This window comes from Notechis scutatus, chromosome 2 (genome assembly GCF_049901735.1).
Source record: "Notechis scutatus isolate UNSWTSFEM ecotype Mainland chromosome 2, rNotScu1.2, whole genome shotgun sequence".
Classification (NCBI taxonomy): Eukaryota; Metazoa; Chordata; class Lepidosauria; order Squamata; family Elapidae; genus Notechis; species Notechis scutatus.
In genome coordinates, this window is record NC_142010.1 from 198145579 (window position 1) to 198161812 (window position 16234).

Below are 16234 nucleotides of genomic sequence, written 5' to 3' on the forward strand. Positions count from 1 at the left end.
CAGGCGCTGCCTCGTTTGCCTGCGCTCCATTCCCTCGGCCGAACCAGCGGCGGCGACGCCCACGCCCCTCTGGACCAGATGTGGATGGGTGCTGAGGCCACGCGCAGGTGAGGTGTTTGATCTGTCGCCGCCTGCGCGCTGTTTCTTGGTGCTGTGCATGATGGCACTCGGGGTAGATGCTCTTACTGGTATGTGCCACTGGTATTAAAGTCGGCGTACGTGCCAATGCTTGGAGGGATCCCAAGCGGGTTTCCAGGGAAGCGGTTTCCAACCCCGTCGTCTTTTTACTTCCTAGTGAGTACTGCACAGGGTTGCTGCTACGCAAGAGCGCGATGCTTCGGGCATTTTCTCCGAGGAGAATCTTGACCGCTGCAAACTGGGGCGGAATTCCCCGGCTAAGAATGCGATGGCGACCTTGCTTGCTGGGAATACTGTAAGTCTTTTTGTATTTGCAATGGAGGTTTACTTGGTCTACTTAAAAGTCAGCCTCGGCAGTTGCATCGTTACAATGAAAGGGCAGCTTCTGTTGGTAGTAAATCCATTGAATTCAGGTTAGATCTGAAGAAGAAGAAAAAAGTCCATAGGATTGTTCTATTCAGGTTATGGCTTTCACCACTGTGGAGTCAGATTCTGGAGTTTGGTAAGTCATTGATTGTCACCTATAGACTTCAGCAATCCAGGTCCTTATGGGTTAAGCATGGACTTGAAATTCAGAAGAAAAACAGCTGTGATGGAAAATTGCAGATTTTCCTTCTCCTTTCCTGGTGGAATTTCTCAGCTGTTTCTTGAAGACAGATTGGCATCTGTTTATCTTGTACTCCATTAGCCTAGTTGACATAATACAACATGCCAAATTGTGATTTACAGACTTGAAAGGGACTTGGAGGTCTTCTAGTCCATCCTCCTGCTTAAGCAGGAGACCTTATAACATTCCAGACAAACATCTATCCAGTCTCTTCTTAAAAACTTCCAGTGATGGAGCACTCACAACTTCCAGAGGCAAGTAGTTCCACTGGTTAATTGTCCTCTAAGGTTTGTCAACCAGCAAGTTGTATGAACCCAGCCCTTGTCTGAAAACCAGGGATTGTTCTAGTGCACTGTGGGAATGTAATTGTGGCTCATGTAGTAAACCATGACTAATCAAACTATAGTATATCATTTAGTATATCATTTAAAGACAACCACTGCATTTTGTGTTGGCAGATTCTGAACTTATAGATGAGTTGAAAAGTGTAGAAAGAATATGCTTTATCACTGCATTATTAGGTTCTTACCCCTAAGGCGTGGGTCCCCAAATTTGGCAACTTTAAGATTTGTGGACTTCAGCCCCCAGAATTCTCCAGCCAGCTATGCTATTCTGAAAGTTGAAGTCCACAAGCCTTAAAGTTGCCAAGTTTGGAGACCTCTGCCCTAAATTATCATAGAACAGGACTGTCAAACTCATGGTTGTGGGCTGGATATGTCACGTGCTGGCCACGCCCATTCCCAGTTGACGACACGAATTTGACACCCTTGCCATAGAAGAACTGTTGGGTTTTATTAAGGAATATAGAAAAGCACAAAATTAAACTTTGAAGTGATTTTGCAAAATTATATTGAACAATTCTGGTCTTTACATATTAGGTGGAATTAAATCCCATTATACTCTGAATTAGAGGCATACTGTACTGGTACAAATATTCTATGCTAGAGCTACTGTGCCAGTGTACTTCAATAAACATGTAATACATGAAAGAGCCAAGAATTTTTAAAAATTTCAGAATCGCCTCCTTTGATGTGTCTTAACTGCATGTTTATAGTTAACTTTATACTTACTTGTTTATAGCCTGTAATTAGATGTGATCAGTAAAGCAGTTATTGGCATAACAATGCATATAGTGAAAAATTCCTTTTAATTGAATTTCCCCCAATGGCATCTGGTGGTACAATAAACACAACTAATAAAAATGAAGTTGCATGCATAGCATACTTATAGAATACATAATTTCTAAAATGGCTTGAGAATTTATAAGTATCCTGAGGTCAGGATTAGCACATATTTCCTTTCCTCTTTATGTTGTTTCATTAGCTTGCTTATTTTTGTACTGTATGTGAAAGTAATTTGGAGAAAAACAGAAACATTTGGCCAAATTCTCAGAGTAATGAAAGAAGCATTAGGAAGGAGGGCTTGGGGGGCAGTATCAACAAAACTCTGGCTTTTGATATTGATAAAGGAGAATATTTATAGCTCAGGGTTGAAATGAGAGGTTGCTGGTGTTCTCTGAGCTTGGTTGTTTTCTTGAAGACATTTCATTACCGAAACTAGATAGCATCATTAGCACTCAGATGATGTTACCTAGTCTGGGTCATGAAATGTCTTAGACTTATATACTGCTTCACAGTGCTTTACAGCCCTCTAAGCAATTGACAGAGTCAGCATAATGTGGGTCCTTGTTTTACCGACCTCGGAAGGATGGAAGGCTGAGTCAACCTTGAGTTGGTGAGAATCGAACTACCAAACTGCTGACAGCTCTTTGGGTTCTTCCTCATGGCAGCTCTAAAGTGCTGTCGTCCCATGGAGGAGCTGCACAAAAGTGAGTCAGCTCCAAAAGGGTTGACCACTTTGGGCCATGAAACAAAATAGGTCTCCTACCTTCATTGAAGCCCCAAGAGATGACTGAATTGGAACTGACCTCTGATGTCGATGACTAGCAGCATAAGTCCTGGGGTGAAATCAGAGCATTGGCACCAGAGCAGCCATTCACTCTCTGCTCTTGTTACCAGCACCCATGGAGAAGCAGGGGAAGTGGGTTATCTCACCATTTCCTCCAGAGCTGCTACTCCAAGTTCAAAACACGATGTGCCGACAGGTGGCCAAGAGCAATAGGTTAGGCCACCCATTCCTGAACTTTCTTTTGAGTAAACTGCATCAGACCGACTCCTTAATGCAGGGGTCCCCAAACTTGGCAACTTTAAGACTTATAGATTTCAACTCCCAGAATTCCCCAGCCACCTGGCTGGAGAATTTTGGAAATTGAAGTCCACAGGTCTTAAAAGTTGCCAAGTTTGGAGACCTCTGCCTTAACATGACTTGTACTGGCTGTTCTGGAAAAATCTGTTTTTTGAAATGCATGGAAATAAGCAGACTTTTGTGGTGGACACCATTCTTGTTCACATCCCCACCCAATGGATGGTGGAGCATTTTGGTGCCAGAGCAAACCAGAATTCTGAATTTATTACTTAATGCACGAACAAAACAAATTGTCGCTTGACAGATCCTCCATCTTACAAAAGCCAATAGACTGGCAATTGATCTTTCCTTCTGCATTGATGGGGGGAGGGGAGAGACATGACACAGCCCTGGCATGTTTCTGCATTTGAAGGCAGCAGCTAACTTACATTCAGGGAAGGCCTGTGATAACAACTGTCTTCTCCGATGCCACTCAGAGTGCAACCCACTTATTACTGAGACTTTTTCTCCCCCCTCGCTTTGCCTAAACTTACAAAAGCCAGCCCTACCTTCTGCTGCAGTAGGATTTCCAACCCAGACTTTTACATTTCATAGGCTGGTGTAACAACAACATTCCTACATAAGACTTCATGACGTGGAGAGAGGCAGGAAAGGGTTTTTCTTGCAGCTTGTTTAGACTTTCATTGCCACTCTGTGACGCAAATTCTTTTGGAGACAAATATAGAGAAAGTATACAAGCTTTCCATTTGCAGAATAATGCTAACAATTAGATGTTAGCATTAAACACAGAGCCAGTTTTGGGTAGCTAACAATTAGATGTATAAACAAAATATTTTCTTAATGAACACGGCATGCAGTTGGGGCATTGCCAAGAAGGACAGTGTTTGATTCATAAGCTTTAATTAAGCTTTCTAAGATCTTTGTGTCTTGGGCCAGGTTATCTAAGGCAGGGATCGCCAACCTTGGCAACTTTAAGACCTGTGGACTTCAACTCCCAGAATTTGCTGGCTGAAGAATTCTGGGAATTGAAGTCCACAGGTCTTAAAGTTGCCAAAGTTGGAGACCCCTTATCTAAGGCACTATCTTCTCCCAGTCATTTCTACTTGTCCAGTCCAGTCTGACAGCTTGGACATGTTGCAAGCCCTCTCATCCAAGAAATGTTGGCTGGAGGGGAGCAGGAGACGTGCCTTCTTTGCCATAGCCAACTGCCTCTGGATATTCTCCCTCCGGAGACCCCTGACCCTGCTGGACTCTCATAAAGGCTGTGAAGACTTGGTTATGTGCTCAGGTCTGGTGCCACAAATGTGTTAAAAGCACCATTGGATGTATTAACATCTACAGCAATAGGTGTATTGGGCAACCATAGATACTTATTTTGTATTGTTTTTAATTGCTTTTCTTACATTTTAGAATGTACAGGTAGTCCTTGTCTTACAATCATAACCGAGTCCAAAGTTACCATTGCTCAGCAAGGCGGTTAAGTGAATTTTGTCCCATTTTTACAATCTTTTTGCCACAGTTGTTAAGTGAATCACTGTAGTTGATTGTAAATGAATCATGCTGTCATTAAGGGAATCTGGCTTCCCCCATTAACTTTGCTTGTTGGAAGCTAGCTGTGGGAAGGTTACAAGTGGTGACTATATGACCCCGGGACAGTGCAACCCTCATACATACATGCCAGTTGCCAAGCACCCACATTTTGACATGGCCAGGGGGATGTTGCAATGGTTGTGTGAAAAACAGTCATGCATCTTTTTTCCCCCAGTGCCCTTGTAACTTCAAGCAGTCACTAAACCAGGCATCTTCAGACTTGACAGCTTTAAGACTTGTGGACTTCAACTCCCAGAATTCCTCCTCCAGTCATGTTAGCTTAGGAATTTTGGGAGTTGAAAGTCCCCACGTCTTACACTTGCCAAGCTTGAAGACCCTTGCACTAAACAAATGGTTGTAAATCAAGGATTACCTGTTTGCCATCCAGAGACATTTGTTGACATGAATGGCTATAGAAATCAAAAGTATTTTAAGTGAAGCAAGTGTCCATCAACTAGTCCAGGGCATTCCTTCCTCCTTAAAAAAAAACAGTTGTTCAGTTGGAGGTAAAATATGTGATATTAGTTGTTGGTATGCTTTTCACCCTAGCAGAGATAATCTTTATATATGTGTATGTGTTGAGAGAGAGCTGTCAGCATGCATCATACCAAATCATCAAGGGTTCAAAATTCTCCTAGTTCCTAGTCTACAGAAGTTGATGGGTTTTTAAAGTATAATTTGGCATTATGTATAATCCATTTTTTCTTTTAGATGCTTAATGAAAACTTTTTACAGATCATAGAAAATGAAATTGAACAAAGAACAAGATGGATCTGTTGGGCAGAGGAAACATTTTGGAAATAAACAGGGGAAAAATATTGCATCATCCGAGAAATGTATAATAATTTTTCACTTTGCTTCCTGAATTCTTATATCCAACTATAGAAAGATGGCGAGGCATAAAAATATAGAAACAGAACCTTTATACAGAATTTTCCACACATGAAAGAAGGAAAACTGCGATTATTTGTTAGGGGAGTTAAAATGAATTAAGCAAACTCACAAATCAGCTAACAGTTTTTTGGTGAAGAAAAAATAGTACACAGGAGTAGCTATTTAATTAACCATTAAATTGGGGGAGGGACTGTAACTAATATTATTCAAACTTTTAGATTGATGCCAGTGTATAAAATTTTTATCCCCAAAACTTTATGCAGGTTTTGTGGTTTGCCCAAAGCAGAATGAATATTGAATATCAATGTATGAATACATAATGTTCTATATGTCATTAATGATGGCCCTTCAAATATGCTCGTAAAGGAAGTAGGTATTTAATAATTGTTTGAAGATTCTAAAATAAAATGCATTGCAATTATATTTGTGTAGCCATTTTCATTCTGGATCCCTAGAAGTATTACGTTAGAGTTTATGAGAGCCAGTTTGGTTTAGTGGTTAAGGCAGCAGGCTAGACAGCAGGAGTTCTAGTCCTGCTTGTTGTGTTTCTCTCCACAACAACCACCCTGTGAGGTGAGGTGAGAGTGACAGTCCCAAAGCCAACTGGGTGACTTTGGGACTGTCACTCTCACCTTACCAGATTATTGTGGGGAAAATAGGAGGAAGAAGGTGTGTTGGATATGTTTGCTGCTTTATTTGTAAAAATAATGAATACAAATAAATTAGACATTTGAAATATACCTGTAGTTAACTTAAACTCAGATTATGTTCTAATTCTAACAGTCTTTTATTTCTTAGCAATATCCATCCTTTCATCCAACACCAGAAAACAAGCTGTAAAATCCAATTTCAGATCAGGTAAACCCAGTTTTTTTCTTTCTTTGCATCTTGTATATCTTATTTTTAACTTGTAGCATTTTCCTTTGCCATAGAAAACACCCATTTTTACCATAGATTCTTCCCAACAGCGACAATTGTGGTTTCTCCCATCTTAGCAGGTCTTTTAAATTTCATTCCATGTCTTAACATAATTATTTTGAAACAACATGATTAATATTTGTCATAATGATACTCAAATATTTTACTTTTTCTCAATCTTAAAACCAGTTTAATCCATCAGCTCTATTTGATCATCTATTTTTATATTTATGTTAACATCTTTGTCTTCTGATTATTAATCTTAAAACCTGCTAGCATGCCAAATTCTTTTATTTTCAACTTCTCAGCCACAATCACTTAAAACAATTTATAAACTTTATTCACTAATGATATCTGATGATAGAGGATTTTTTTTAGGTCAAAGTTTGACTCTTTCCATCTATCCAGCATCCTTCCCCTTTGTAAAATCGAATTCATTAAATTTTGTGAAGCTTTTAAGAGTTCACCCAAAAACTCTTTATAATAAGAAGCCAGTAAACTATCTGGTCCAGGCACCTTTTCTGTTTTAGTCTTTTTTATAACTTCACTTATTTATCAGTTTGATCAGTTGATCAAAGCTGTGTCCCATATTAAAGAATACATGGTCAAGCAACCATAAGTATTTAATATGTTTGTTTCCTGCATGAAAAATAGGGATATGGACATCTCCCGCTATGTTTGATTTGCTTCAGACTTGTCTCTCATTGCTGGAGTGATATACAAATCTTTGCTTTACATATTCAGTTGCAAAGATTTTATGACTTATAGACAATTCAACATCATCCTTACGTGTTGCTTCAACAGAAGCAATCTGATCACAAATCTCCCAGTTAGCTATGTTTTTATTTTATGCTATGTATTTATTTTAAATTTATTTTCAAGATCAGCATCTTTTCAGGGCAGGTAAGACCATAAAACTAGTTCAGTGATATTAATTGTAAACAGTTTCAAGTGCAGCCTGTTGCAATAAAACACAACATTGGAATGCCTGTCATCGGCAAATACAATTTTTTCCCCCAATTAAGATGCAGAGAGAACAGATGAGTTTTTAAAATCTTTAAAGTAGTCACAGATGTGGCCAGCCATATATCTCCCTGAAGGAAGTCTTAAAGGATCATAGGCCATCCTTCATATTTGCTGACAAACTTTCCTGTTTTTCAAGAGCACAAAAATAATTACAGATTATATGAATAATTAAGAGGAGAGGAAATTTAAAGGACAGTTCTTAAATTATTCTGTCTGTCAAGAGAAGTTCTAGAACTAGTTGCTATAAATGAAAACAAAGGAAAACAATAGGACAGAGAAGAAGAGTTGAACTTCGATCCTGGATCTAACTTCTACAAACGAAAGAGAAAGTTAATGTTTGGTCTTTTTCAGTTTTGAGATTCATAACGTGAATCCAAAATGTTAAAATGACCCTGGTATGAAACTGCTAAGATACAATGCAGTCATCTGATAGAGAATGCTAATCTTGGACACACATTCCTCCATATGCACAAAGGCGATCTAGCTTTCTCACCAGTCTTTGACATCCAGTCTTCAAACAATGACTTCATTTCCCCGGGATATTGATTCACTAGTATGGAAATTGCTCAGTGTAGCACATCCCGTGTGCTCTTGTTACATCAGAGATTCCCATTTTCTCTCATATGCTTTGGATCATTGGACTTTCTTGGATTGACATCAGAAACACGGGCACTGCGCAATGGAGAATTGGTTGAAAAAACAGATGGTGTTACTTAAACTGACTCTTTAATTAAAGAAGACAACTAACTTTGCTTTTACTTGGAAACCACTTCTGGGCTCTGTGCCTGAGGTGGAAAAAAAAATGAAACTCTGATTTTGGGTTTTCCTAATTAGATAGGTTCCTTGTTATAGAAATTACTATACATTACTATGTAAAATGTTGAGGTTGTATATTATTACCTTATTTCTTCTATTGCACTAAGATTTGGAAGTCTTTCCTCTTTTACCCACTTTTTCCTCTTTCCTCCCCTACATTTCCATTAATTTTTCTTTGTATTTTATATTTCAATGAACTAATGTTTATCATTTATAATGGGTAATATTTTAACAAACTAATAAAATTTGTATTAAAAAAGGCACTGCACGGTCTAATGACCACGGTCTAATGCAAACGGTGGGAAAGCCTTTTCTCTCATGTCTCTTGCTCTTTCTTACCCAAGCATCAGGAATTATGAAACATAAGGTACATAAGGTCTAAATTGAGCCCCTTGCATAATGTATTTTTATGTTTCATGTTAGTGCAACCATTGCATATAAATTAAAGGTTCAGGCAACCTCTGAAGTTAAATGCTGAGATGTAGATGATTTTTTTTTTATTAAGAAAATTTATGTGGCTGCCCATCTAACTCATTGTGGTCCTGGGTGGCTTTCAGGAATACAAGAACCAATAAAACCCCTCCTCTCATGCTCCCCTAGCAACAACATCCAATCACTTGATGGGTTTTATATCATCCTGGAGTCCCCAGGCCTGCTGGCAAAATCATGTCTTTAAGTTAGGGCCACTTTTATTTCTGTAGGGATGTTTCACAGGGAGGGAGCCACCACAGAGAAGGCCTCCTTCTTGCTTCCACTACATCAGGGGTGGGCAACTATGGCCCTTTTATGAATTATGGACTTCAACTCCCAGAATTCCTGAGCAAGCCATGCTAGCTCAGGAATTTTGGGAGTTGAAGTCCACAAGTCATAAAAGGCCCATAGTTGCCCACCTCTGCACTACATGGATCTCCTTAGGAAAGGGGACCCATAATATTCTTTGCCTCCCTGCTCTGGTGGATTGGCAGATACAACTGGGGGAAATAGTCCTTCAAATAAGGCCAGGGAGGGCTTTAAAGAAGACAATCAGCACCTTGAATTGGACCTAGAAGCAAATTGGCAGCAGTAAGAATGTGTAAATCTAGTCTTGCATAAAACCAGGTGGGTTACCACATTTTGAACCAATTGAGGATTCTATTTTTCAGAGGCAGCCCCATGTAGAGGCACATTGCAGTAGCCAAAATGTTGGGAGAAGTCCCTACCCAAAAGCATACAAAGCTGCTTGCAAATCGGACCAAATGATCTAGTTCCATCTTAGCAGCATTAGAAATTATGAGATAATTAAAATATCACAGGTGCAAAACATACAAATGCATTTAATTTATAAACAAAACTTTGCCAAATACAATTGTAGTAATTTTCTCTAGCTAAACTTCAACTATCTTTCAGTTATTGAATTACAGAAAATGAATTAGTATGTGTTGAGGCTGAATGCCAGAATTCTTCAAAGAGGAGATGTATAATTTGTATGTTCAAAATCTGATGCTTGCAGTCACTGTAATGATATCTTTTTCTTTTTTGCAACGTTTTTATTAAGAGCCTGTGTTGGAAGATTAGTGAGACTAGATTCATATCAACCCCCAAGCACAAAACTCACCTGATCATTTGCACCAACAATGTATTGTTTACACAATGCACTCTGCAAAAAGTCCCGGCCTGCATCTTTGCCACATTACTCTCACCTGTTGTCCATGGTTTTTCCACCATTCAGTTTTCAGTTACTAATGGTTTATCAGGTCACATGAATTCAAAAGTGATTGCTATTTGTGATTTGCAACAATTACAATTAAATTTTAAAACAGTGATAAAATCAACATTGCAGGAGGAACAATGGTACTTTGACCTACTTGGAGATTATTTTTATCCTTCTGTTCAATTGTGTATGTTCTTGGAGACTGCCTGGACAGGCCCCTGCAGTTTTCTTGGCAAGGTTTTTTTAGAAGTGGTTTGTCATTACCTCCTTCCTATGGCCGAGAGAAACTGACTTGCCCAAGATCATCAAGCTGGTTTTGAGCCTAAGGTGGAACTAGAACCCATTGTCTCTTGGTGTGTGACGTGATGCCTTAATAACCATACCAAACTGTCATTAATAAATTAAATACTTATACAGGCATGTACGAAATGTTTATCTCCTTTTTTAAAAAAAGTAGCTTTCAGATTGAAGAGCCTGAATCCAGCAACATACTGTATATAGAACTGTAGTTGCGGTAGAACACCATGAGCATAGAATACATTTCAGTTAACTTTGCTGTGAATGTCTTCCAGGTGTATAGTTCAGTTTATGGAGGTCACATTCAGCACATATGTCAAGTGGCTTAGATTGGCAAAAGGCAAATAATATTACTCAAGAGAAGCTTATAACTTGAAATACTCTGCTACAATTAAGCACTAAATGATTGGAATTTGTAATGATGTCAGTCTTGTTCCCAAGTGAGGAATCCTCTGCCATTACAATGACTGAAAAATTATTTCCCACTAAGCAAAAATGTTTCTATTTTCAGAAGGTTTAATTAGCAGATTACTGATGAGAAATGACTTAATAATAGCAGCTGTTCCAGGCTTGACACCTCCAGTACTCCCAATGTGTACTGGAGTCTTTATCCCTTTTTATTGGCAAGGATTTGTAGAGCAGATTCACTGCTTAGCACCAGGGATGTCACTGATTGCTAGCCCGCCATTAAGGATAAAGCTACAGTTTTGCCAGCATCTGGAACAGAACAAAACACACACACCCTCAAAAAAAAGAAAAAGAAAAAAAAGGCTGTTCCACCCCCACTCTCAAAACAGGAATTAACATAAAAAGTTACAGCGTAACTGGAAATCACATGAGTCCACTTGGATGTGTAAAGATACAAAACTTCCCAACAATAGTTGAAGCTTATAAAAGTTCACCCTACAGTCTAAAAAAATTAGTTTGATTCATTTAGGTGTTTCTAGCTCAGCTTCATATAAAAAAAGCTAACATAACAGATTCCTTTAAATAAATAAATAGAAGGACCGGTAAGAAGGATCCACTGCAGATAAAACTAAAATGTAAACTCGTCACTGCAGGTTAAAAAAAAGAGCACGCTTAAGAAATGACCGACCCAACAAGAGATGGTTACCTAAAGTCTGTAACAATGGAGTCAACTTGGCTCCATAAAAACAGTCCACACAAGCTTTGCAGAATAGACTACCACCATTACATTTGCCAATCTGCCCTGCTCACAGCAATAAATGAAAAGAGACTGTCTTAAAATCTGGCCAGATGATTATATTCCTTCAAGTAACTTAGTTCCAACCTATTTAAGGCTTTGAAGTTTAAAGTCAACCCTTTGGGATTGAAAACAATTGGTAAGAAATGTGGCTATTACAATATTGGTGCCCTATAAACTGAATACCTTACTTCCAACATTCAATTGGCTCCACTTTGAACCAGTGGAGTTTGAGGTGCCATGAATTGCAGGCCCACATCTGGAGCACATTATACCCAGCCTAGGCCTCATCAGTGCAAGGATGAAATAAGGCAAGGGGCACTCTCTGGATTGGACTCTGGCTGCCCTTCCTTTGTAAAATGGAAAAGTAGGAGCTGGAATGAACTGAGGAAGTATTAAGAGCCATTGGTTGAGCCTCAGGGTGTCTTGAGAGGAGTTTCCCTTTTCTACTAACATCAATTGAAACTAATCTATCAACTTTAGACCTGCCATCTGTCAGAAATGGTGTAGGGTCTCCTGCTTGGGTGGGAGGGGGGTTGGACTAGATGACCTACAAGATCCCTTCCAACTCTGTTAATTTGTCTGTCTACCTATCGGGCAGAAGGATCTGGCCAAGATGATAGAAATTTTTCTCTAGTTAGTATCAATTAACAATATTGAAGATGACCTTATTGGTCCATTGAGAATCCTGGTGAATGGTTCTTTTTACTTGCAAAAGTGACATGACACATCCTCTTCTTTTATGGGATTGCTAGTATGTTTGCCTTTTTGATGTGTGCATGCCAGATAAGATCCATATATGTCCTGGCTGCCAAAGATGGCTTTTGAAGTATCGATTGGGTTTTCCAAGAAACATTATTTCCTGCCAGCTTTTGTGAAGGAAATAGGTGGATTGCAAAGGCATTCCTTTCCTTCCCTACTTTCTTCCACCAACAAGGATAAACTTTCTGGTCAAGAAGCTGCCCAAAAGTGGAGAGCCACACTGCAACTATCTTCTTCTGATATATCGGGATTCCCTCCAGAATTATCCTACCTTAGCCATGAAATATACAGGCCTCTTTTGAATCCCAACCCATCCTCATATAATGAAAGCAACAATGTTGTTCATGTATATTAACCATTTAGCCAAAGTTGAAATATGCCATTTTTAACGTCTATACTTCTGCATAAGATATATTTGTATTCTCTGTCTATAATGCCCATTCTACCTTATACAGAACTGTGGTATATGATTAGTAGTAACAACAATACCTTTGAAACTACTTTCTGCATCAGCTCTTTTCATTTTACCAGGAATTCACTAGAACAGCAACAGAAGATGCAGCTATAAGAATAACTTCAGTAGTCTTGTCCTACCATAACCAAATTACAGCAGGTGACAACCAGCTCCCTCAGAGTGGAAAAACGGAGGCTCTAATATTTGCAGGCAAGGCTAAGTCTGCAAAGAACAAGGTAAGGATGAAAAATAAACTGAGCATATGATAGGACAGACAGGAATTTCAACCTATTTCTCTTGCTTTTGGACAGTTCTTTAGTTTGTAAAGTACAATTTTAGGGAGGTTTTGTACATTCTTGCTTCAAAATGGCTCCGTGAGAAAGCTCTGTGGCCAAAGGGTGCCCATCCAAGTTTCTTACTTGTTCTTTTATCATCTTTGTGTGAGAACAGTTTGTACGAGTCATGCTTGTCCTTTATCATTTTTTAAAGTGTTATTGCATTCATTCCTTTAATCAATTTATATTCCGCTTGCTGCATCTCAAAGAAGCCTGACACATAGAAATGTTAATAATGAATCAAAGGGAAAGAAAGAAAAAAAATTCTGCCAAGAAGTCTGAGTGAGAATATAAAGTTAAGACAAAAAGAATTGTGAATATTTTTCAGAGTAGAATTAGCATATAATGCTTGGAAAGGAGACCAAATTTAAATGCCCTTCCAAGTCCACAATACTGTGATAGCCCATTGTGATCCTAGCTGACAAATCCCAGTATCTGGAGGCAATATTACATATGTTCATTGCTGTTATATATTTATGAAGCAAAAATTTTATTTTATCATATTTTATAAACATTTATCTGATGCCAAAATATAGATATTATAGGGCAGAGAAAAATCCCAGGCATCAGATGGGAATTCATTATTTGGCTTCCTTAATCAACAAGAATCAAACTGGAGCACATTTAAGTAATAGATTTAATGACAGCAGAAGGCCAATACATACCTCTGCTTTAAGGAAATGGACCAGTAGAATAACCAAAAAAGCAGGAAGTGAAACTTATGTAGCAAGAATGGGTATATCACATAAAAAGATAATGTGGTATAGTGGTGCATCTGTCCATTGGAAAACCTAAAGTACACCATCTGAAGAAATATTTTGTCAGACTCTAGCAAGATAGAATGACTGACAATAGAAGAAAAAGGAAGTGAAAATGTAAGTAAATTATTGAGGTCTGACCGGGAACCAAAGTGATAGGAATCACCCAACAGATTCTTCAGCAGTCAGTTAAAAATGCTGCTTAAGGGGTGGGGTTTTATACTTGTGACTAGAAGTGATGTTACAAGAGGAAAAGCTGGCATTTCCAGCAGACAGGCTGGTGTGCAAAATGAAGATAACCTGAGGGACACCTTGATGGCACCGAAAGAGCTTTCCTGGGGTGGGAATGCTTCAGAATGTGTTGGTATTTCCTATCAAGGAGTGGAATGGCCAGTTTACAGATATCCCCTTTGTTAGCTAGCTAAATGACTTAATTATCACTTTTAAAAAAATGAATATATGGTTTTAAGGGGGGGAGGGAAATGAGTTAATCAATGGAGGGAACATAACTGAGTTGTGTGTTTATTGCATCCTGGAAGAAATGGATTATTCGGCTCCTTTTAGTCTGAATTCAGACCAGGATATAGCACTCAGGTGGCATTGGTCTCACTTGTTGATGGCCTATGGGGTGGGGGAGGGGGCTTGAGATGGGGCAGCGCATCCACCCTGGTCTTCCTCGACTTCTCAGTCATCTTTGATACATCATTTATGGCATCCTTTTGGACAACTCCGATGCTTAGAATGGGAGGAGGCAGTGTTTCTCCTCTGGAATTGGCTCCAGTCAATTCCTCCAAACAGGAATTGGTGTTGGCAGAAAAGTCTAGCCTGCTTCCCTGGTTTTGGGGATCAGAGCTCACCCTTTTTCTTTAACATCCACGTGAAGTTGGATCTTCATGTGTTGAATCCACATGCATTGAAATATCAGTTAGTACTTGGTTATACTGTACATCTTTGCTCCTTGCCAACCAAGTGATGATAATCAAAGTCCTTTTCTAGTGTCTAGAGCAGCAGTTCTCAAGTCTGGCAATTTTAAAATGTCTGGATTTCAACTCCCAGAATTCCCCAGGCAGCTGTCAGGGCCCAAGATAGCGAAGAACTGGCTTCAGCTGCAATTGGTCCAGAATGTGGCAATGCCCTTAGTCACGGGTGCACCAGGTTGTGACTATCTAACGCCATTATTTTATGTACTTCTAAAAGGCTTTTCATTGCAACTCAACATACTGATTGTCACCTATAACAATGATCCCCAACCTTTTTTATGCTGCGGCCCGGTATCCCCAACCTTTTTTATGGCGCGGCCCGGTACCGGCATCAGCTGGGCGCCGCCATCTTGTTTTGATGAAAAAGTGCTTCCGGTGAGCTTTCTACCCGGAAAAGCTCACCGGAAGCACTTTTTCATCAAAACAAGATGGCGGCGCCCAGCAAACCAGCGGCCTGGTAGGACTTGTTCCACGGACCTGTACCGGTCCGCGGACCGGTGGTTGGGGACCCCTGACCTATAAAGCCCTACATGGAACAAGGACAGGTTATTTGCAATAGTACCTGTCTCTGCCTATCCCAGGGGATGGACATGTTCCAGATTCCTACTTCGATACAAAATTATCTGAAACAATGCCTTTTCTATGGCAGCTCCTTCCCTTTAAGACAGATTCCTCCCCATTCATTCCTAATTCTTGGCTGGTGCCAACTGTTAGCCTTCCTGAAAGTTTTAAAACCTAGTAGTTTCCCCCAAGTATTAGATTAGGATGATATAGGAGCCCATCTTTGAAAACGGAGCATGGTTTGGTGACCCAGTTTTCTTACGGATTTTGTTTCTAATTTTGTATGGTCTTTTATTTTGCAATTATATTCTTGCTTTTTTTTTAAACCAGATATATATTGCCCAAAGTCATAATTTCAAAAGTTGGTCCATTATATAAATCCAAACAACCTTTGCAAGATTCTAGGTTTTGCTACCTTTTGTAATACAGAAAGACTTCTTCGGCCACAGCGCCATGGTGAGGTCAATAAAAATACTAGATGCAACCTCCAGGTCCTCTCCTCTCTAACACCGGGAAGCCTGTTGTATTCCACTGTCAGTGATGATTTTCAGTACAAAGCTGGATTAGTATCTTGCAGCAGACCGAAGAATTCTATAGCACTTCAAGGTTAACGGATTGTGACACACAGACTTGCTTAGTAGTTGGATGCATTCTCAAGTACAAAGGAACAAAAGGATGTTTTTAGTTCCTTACAGGAAGAAAAGCACTGCCTGTTGCTTTCATCATAAGTAACAATACAAATAGGCAAATGGATATCTTCTATTATAAATCACAACTTTTCCGTACTGCCTTTATGTAAAACATGGCACTGCTCAACAATGTATATAGAAACTACAGATAAATGACATTCTACCTAAGCACTGACCCACGAGACAAGGTCATTTCAGAACTAATCAACTTACGGTGCTAGTGTGGACAAATTGCGCTTTGGGCTTTAGTTCTTGGCTTACTACAGTCCTTGGATCTTGTCCAAAATAGTTGGGCACAATAATGAACGCA

General features: G+C 39.3%; 1 long non-coding RNA gene across 6 annotated transcripts; it reads left to right on the plus strand.

Moving 5' to 3' along the window:
* The first annotated feature begins 4 nt into the window (after positions 1-4).
* On the plus strand, positions 5-14923 carry LOC148132466 (uncharacterized). Of its 6 annotated transcripts, XR_015748029.1 has the most exons (4): positions 5-107; positions 296-433; positions 6233-6292; positions 12679-14625. It is a non-coding gene; the product is annotated as an uncharacterized LOC148132466 (long non-coding RNA). The 6 variants fall into 6 exon arrangements; XR_015748030.1 differs by lacking the exon at positions 6233-6292 and having other exon boundaries at positions 67-188; positions 12679-14916; XR_015748031.1 differs by lacking the exon at positions 12679-14625 and having other exon boundaries at positions 67-188; positions 6233-8219.
* The last annotated feature ends 1311 nt before the right edge of the window (positions 14924-16234 follow it).